This window comes from Furipterus horrens, unplaced genomic scaffold, assembly GCF_987537825.1.
Source record: "Furipterus horrens unplaced genomic scaffold, mFurHor1.1.pri manual_scaffold_7, whole genome shotgun sequence".
Lineage (NCBI taxonomy): Eukaryota > Metazoa > Chordata > Mammalia > Chiroptera > Furipteridae > Furipterus > Furipterus horrens.
In genome coordinates this window covers 36,772,964-36,779,776 of record NW_028327177.1, presented here as the reverse complement: position 1 = coordinate 36,779,776, position 6,813 = coordinate 36,772,964, and the positions used below count along the sequence as shown (strand labels likewise).

Below are 6,813 nucleotides of genomic sequence, written 5' to 3'. Positions count from 1 at the left end.
TATGTATTTCTGGAACTAGTGATGAAGTAGGACCAAAAATGGCAAGATCAGTTGAACGTTTGCTGTAAAACCAAGTCCTATATCCTTAAGGGGAGAGCATTAGTCTTTCCCCACTGTGGCAGAAGACAAGAGCTATATTTTCCAGAAAGAGAGCCTGAAGAGACCAGGTACAATAGAGAACAGGAATATATCATCTGAAAATAAGGGGGATTAAGTGAAATTTTACATGCCATGGGCAGAGACCCTATACATTCTTCCCCACCTGAGCATAAAGCTGTTCACAATATTCTTTTATTATTTTCATGATATCTATAGTATCAGATACATATGTCCCTGTTTCATTCTTAACACAGGTCATTTAGCATTTTTCTTTTTCTTGATCAGTATTCCTAGAGGTTTATCAATTTTTATAATCTTTTCTATTCTTGGCTCTGTTGGTTTTTAAATTATTTTCCTACTCTATTTTATTGATTACTATACTTCTTTTATTATTTTCTGTCTTCCACTTTCTTTGCATTTACTTTATTCCTCTTAAACTTAATAAGGTGAAAGTTTAGACAGTGATTTTAAACCTTTCTTCTTTTCTAATACACGCATTTAAAGCTGTACATTTTGCTCTGAGCACTGCCTTAGCTGCATTCCATGAATTTTGATATATGGTATTGTCATTATTATTTAGTCAAAATATTTTCCCTTTTTTTTACTATAATTTCTCCCGTGTTTAGTGAATTGTTTATAAGTGTGTTAGTTAATTTCCAAACACTTGGGTTTGTATTTTTATATATTTGAAAGAGAGGAAGAGAAATATCAATGTGCGGTTGCCTCTTGCACACCCCCAACTGGGGACTTGGCCTGCAACCCAGGCATGCGCCCTGACTGGGAATCGAACTGGCAACCTTTTGGTTCACAGGCCAGTGTTCAATCCGCTAAGCCACACCAGCCAGAGCTTGGGAATTTTTATGTTAAGTGACTTCTAATTGAGTTCCACACTTTGCATGGTTAAATTTATTGAGATTTGCTTTATGGTGTTGCAGGAGATCTCTTTTGGTAAGTGTCCCATAAGCACTTGAGAGAATGTACATTCTGCAGTTGTGGGTCTAGCGTTCCATATATGTCAATTAATTCAAGATGATTCATTACTTTGTTCAGAACTTCTCTATTCTTACAGATTTCCTTGCTGGCTCTATCAATCACTACGAGCGGCATATAAAAATTTTCTACAGTTATTTTAAAGTTCTTGTCTGGTGACTTCAAATCTATATCATCTCTTGGCCTTCTATTGTTTGTTTTCTCTCATAATTATTAGTGACATATTACTACTTCTTAGTATGTCAAGAAATTCTACAACCGACATTGTGTATAAAAACAGTAGAGACTTCAAATAGCTGATTGCCTCACTTTAACCAAAAAATGAACTGGATCAAGAAGGAGTCTTAGTAAGATTCATTTTGCCTCTGCATGTTACCTTTTTCCTTCAGTGTGGCCCACAGCCTCCTGGGTCTTTGTTTCCTTAGACCTGAAAGTTCAAAAGAGATTTGATTCTGCTCCTTAGAGGTTTTGACCTTAGCTTTCCCTATAGATTGAATGTTGTGTCCTCCCAAAATTCATATGTTGAAAGCTAATCCCCAATGTGAGGGTATTAGGAGGTGGAGTCTCTGAGAGGTTATTAGGTCATGAGGACAAAGCCTCCAGGAATGGGATTAGTGTCCTTACAAAATGAAGTCTCAAAATAGGGAATAGAGAAAAAAAGAAAGAAAGAGCCTTAGCCAGGTGGTTCAGTTGGTTGCAGCATGGTCTTATGCACCAAAAGGTTGTGAATTCAATTCCCAGTCAGGGCACATACCTAGGTTGCAGGTTCCATTCCCTGTTGGGGTGCATACAGGAGGCAACTGATCGATGTTTTGCTTTCACATTGATCTCTCTCTCTCTCTCTCTCTCTCTCTCTCCCTCTCTCTCTCTCCCTCTCTCTCTCTCTCTCAAGTCAATAAACATATCCTTAGGTGAGGATTTTTTTTTTTTAAGAAAAAATATGGAGTGTCAGCGCCCTCGTTTTTCCACTGTGTGAAAACACAGCAAAAATATTGCCATCTGTGAATCAGGAATTGGTTCTCACCAGATGCCAACACCTTAATCCTTCATCTTAGACTTCCCAGCCTCCAGAACTATGAGAAATAAATGTCTGTTGTTTATAAGCAGAGATAAGTATCTGCTGTATTTTGTTATAGCAGCTTGAACAGACTGAGACCAAAATTAACAGACTAAGCCTAAGAAGTGAGTTGCAGCAGTAATAAATACCCAAGAATGTGGGAACAGCTTTGGAACTAGGTAATGGTTGAAGACTAGAAGAGTCCTGAGGTGCATGCTAGAAAAGTTTACATTGCTATTGTTACCTGAAAGGAGACCCAGCCCAGAACAGGCCTGCTTCAGGCCAGCCTATAGTTGTGCGGGTTCTTGACTTCCTGCAGGAAAGATGCCACAGCACAAGTCCAGGTGATTGTGAGAGTGCATTCATTAAAGCCAGGAACGGTGAAACAAGGAAGGGCTTAGGACAGAAGGAGCAACAGGAGAGAGCCTAGGCAGGGCTGCTTTGGCTCTCTAGAGATGTTATAGGAAAGAAATGAGCCAAGGTGGGACTACAGTTAGCTCACTGGAAAGTCAGAGAAAAAGGGGTCTTGGAAACAGGTTCAGGGGGTTAGCCCAGGACAAGATGCTGCTGCTCATTGCTCCTGTGGTTGCAGTTCTCATGGGGACCCTTAAGTCTAAGAGCAGAGGCGAATGAAGGTCAGTTGAGGTCCCGGGCACAGAAGAAAATAGTGGGCCCCTTAAAAAAAGAGAGAGAGAGACAGGGAAAATTAAAGTATTTATTTAAACACACAAAACACTATTTTTAAAACTGTAAATGACACAAGTTCATATCCACGAACTAATTTATATCCCTGCGTATCTGCAAAATCATAACTCTGCACTGCAGAAGAACCTTTTTAAGTACAAAGTAGCAAATACAATTCTATTGCTCCAATGAGCAGTAGAACAGCCGCGTGGGGCCTATGCAGCGTAGTATATATATAGTATGTAGCATAGTAATGAAATCATGAAAATAAGCAAATATAAATATACTATCAGGTTTTACCGCCGATTGTAAACTTGTATGTAATTAAAATTGCATATATGAAACCAAACTTGGTGTCATTAGAAAAAAGTGTAAAGTTGGGGTTTTGCAAGGCCCTTTAGAAGTCAGGGCCCAGGGCGCGCTCCCGGTGCACCCGTCGTAAAATTCACCTCTGTCTAAGAGAAGGAAAATTCACTAAAAAAGGAGATTCCAGCGGGAGTGTCCCAAGGACAGCACTGGCTTCTTTGTCATGAGGGGTTTTACCTGCTTTTCAAAGGTGGGGATTTTAGGGGAGATTTCAATAGAATATTCATCAACTTTTCCAGGTGTGCCTTTTCAGGGTCGTGTGGTCTCCACTGATTGGTCAGTGCCAGACCCAGGGGGTCATTAGTCATTGCAGCTGGTCCTGGCATCACAGCCTGGTTTTGCTCCTTCTTTCAGCCAGGAGCTGAAATACAACTGAGGTCTAGATATTATCTCCAGGGAACGAAGGTCACAGGGTCTAAACCACATGACCAGCGATATGCCAGGGGAGAAAAGGCAACCTGTGGGCAAGGTCCAGCACCAGTTTTTCCCATTGGTAGGCAGCCGGGGCTTTCTGCCCTGGTGACCTTCTGTATCTGGCTATAAATTGCTTGGCCAGTTTGTTCAGCTCTTTGTCTCAGTTTCCCCATTCCACTTGCCAAGGAATTTTCCTAGTTTCTTAACTGTCCTGCCTCACCTGTCCTGCAGCGTAGTATGTGTATAATATGCAGCATAGTAATGAAATCATGATAATAAGTGAATATAAACTTTGAAATGAAAAATCTTTTAAAGGTTATTCTGGTGAGGTCTCAGAAAGAAAAGAAAGGTGGTATAAGAAAAACCTCAATCTTCTTAGAGAATACCTAATTAATTCTGAACAGAATTTTAAGGATGAGTTTTCTGAATTGCTTCTGGGGTTTCTGGATTTAGCAGTCTGATCTGATTAGATTTAAAGTAGTTTGAATCTATTTCTAGTAGTAAAGAGAACAATCCATGGTGTGATGAAGTGTTTACAGAAATATGCAAAAAATTTGCACTGGATACTCTGAATCAATCACTTGTCAGAAGCAAGGAAAACAAAGAGAAGCAGAAAGGAGTTAAGTGATTCTATACATGCTTTCAAACATATCTGGAAAATAAGAACTATAATAACATGTATTAGTTGCTCCTAATATTGCTAGACAAAGAAGCAAAAGAATGAGGTCAGAGAATCAAATTCCCAGCTCAAAGGTCACGGAAACGGCCTAACAATATTATGAGTGCCCTGATGCAGAGCCTTATCTTCTGCAGCTGCAAGGCTAAATTTGCTGAAAATCAAATGCAGAACCTTATCCTGTGACTGGTGAATTACAACAGAACCCAAACTCCCAGCCTTGCAGGGTGTCTACTGTTAAAGGGAAGGCACTGATTAGAAAAGAGTGGGATCCTGTAAGGTGGGAAGACCCTGACGAAGCTGGGGATATTGAGCCCCTAAATTCTGAGGAGGCTTCTTTGCCAGTGGGAGAATTCTCTCTACCTCAAGGGGTCACCACCTCCCCACCTCCAGTAATATGGGCCTCTGCACCTTAGTTTGAGGAGATTAATCCTGCATTGCCTGAGAAAACAATAAGGATTTCCCCTGAGGCTGCTGCCACACAGGACAATGCTGATTCTCCTCAAGATTTCCCTCCCCCATCATCCCTCTTTGCTTCTAGACCTGTGATTAGACTCAAGTCCCAGCAGGCCCCTAAAAGTGAGGTACGAAGTGTGACCCATGAGGAGGTACACTCCACTCCAATATAACTATTGGAGTTGTTGACATTTATAGAAGCAGAAATCTGGGGACCATGTGTGGAGATGGATACTAGAGGTATTAGATAATAATGAAAGGAACATAAAATTGGATCAGGCCAAGTTTGATATGAACTCACTAAGCAGAGATTCTGCATTTAATGTGCAGTTTTGGGAGCTAGAAAAGGCTCTAACAGTTGGGTTGGTTGGCTGAAACCTGGCCCAAAAGATGGCCCACTGTTGGCAAATTGGAAATGTCTGATGTGGAGGCTAAAAAATATTAATACTTTTCTACCCACCTTCTAAGTCCTTCTGTCTGGGCTAATCAAATTACCAGAGACAGATTAACAGGAGAAAATCAAAGTTTTAATTTGTGCATTGGGAATTCACGTAACTATAAAAATCCAAAGACAGTGAGGCAACATTGGGTATATGAGACATTTTTGGGCAAAGGAGAAAAGTGGAGAACAGGGTATTAGATTTCAGAAATGAGAACATACATGGCAGGAAAATTCTTGCTAGGCAACTCAGAAGCAATGGGACACAGGGAGTAAGTATTTAGTTAACAAGCCCCTGCCTGAAGCCCTTTTGTTTACTATACTTAATTCAAATTAGGCTAAAGTGACATTTTAAACTCTCCTTCCTGATGCCGGTTTCTCTGAATCTCTTGGGCAGGAAAGGTTGTGGTGTTGGGGGGAGTGGGGGCAGGGAGGGAGTCAAAGTCTCCCTCCAAGTCTTTTTTTTTATTTTTTAAATAAACAGCTTAAAATCAATATCTTGCTTTCTTTCCACGCAGATAGCACTCTCTCAAACATGGTGAATGTTCCCAAAACCTGCCGGCCTTTCTGTAAGAAGTGTGGCAAGCATGAACCCCACAAAATCACACAGTACAAGAAGGGCAAGAGAATTATTCTCTGTATGCGCAGGGGAAGCGGTGTTATGGCAGGAAGCAGAGTGGCTATAATGGGCAGACTAAGCCAATTTTCTGCACACAAAAAAAGGCTAAAACCACAAAGAAGATTGCACTGAGGCGTGAATGCATGGAACCCAACTGCAGATTTAAGAGAATGCTGACGATTAAGAAATGCAAGTGTTTTGAAGTGGGAGGAGACAAGAAGAGAAAGGGCCAAGTGATCCAGTTCTAAGTGTACTATTTTGTTTTATTATGCGACAATAAAATTTTGAGGACTAAAAATAAATCAGCGTATCAGAAGGGCAGCTTCAGGGTGGCAGAGTTTTGGTTCCCTTCATGAACCTCCTTTGGTTTAAGGTAGAGGAAGTGGACCACCTTAGATTGGAATGTTAGATATTTGTCACTTAGGACATACCCACACCAGGAGCATTCCAAAGACATACCTTGCACCAAGACTTTAAGAAATAAATTTGTGAGGGGAACCCCTTCATCCTTGAAGAGTTCCATGATTGGTCTTCCCTGTAGGCCACATCTGACAGTGTGAATTATAGCCACTCAATTGTAAAACCTAAATGCAACAGGAATAATCAGAGTGGTGGCACCAACCTCCAAAGGCAAGGTGGGTGGGATTCCTGGAATGGATGGCAGAGCCAAAGCAGAAATCAGAATAATCTGACTCTCACAGGACTAGGGTGTTGGCTACTTGGTCATGGCATTCCTGAAAGTGAGACAGACAGGAAGCCTACTAACTTCTTGATTGGTATGAACAATAAAAGTTCTAGAGCAAGTGAACAAAAATCTAACTCAAATCATGATAACACAGTCATTGCCCAACATGCTGAAGACTCCCCAAAACAGCCCCCCACACTTCTCTCCTGAAGTCCAGGCTTATATACGTAACTGCAAACTTGTTATCTCCACCTGGATCTCAACTACATATCTCTACTTTAACGTGTCCAGAACTAAACTGATGTTTTCCCCAGACCTCCACCCACAG

General features: G+C 41.0%; 1 pseudogene; it reads left to right on the top strand.

Annotated features, from left to right (window-relative positions):
• Window positions 1-5,716: 5,716 nt before the first annotated feature.
• Window positions 5,717-6,048, top strand: LOC150004288 (large ribosomal subunit protein eL42-like; annotated as a pseudogene).
• The last annotated feature ends 765 nt before the right edge of the window (window positions 6,049-6,813 follow it).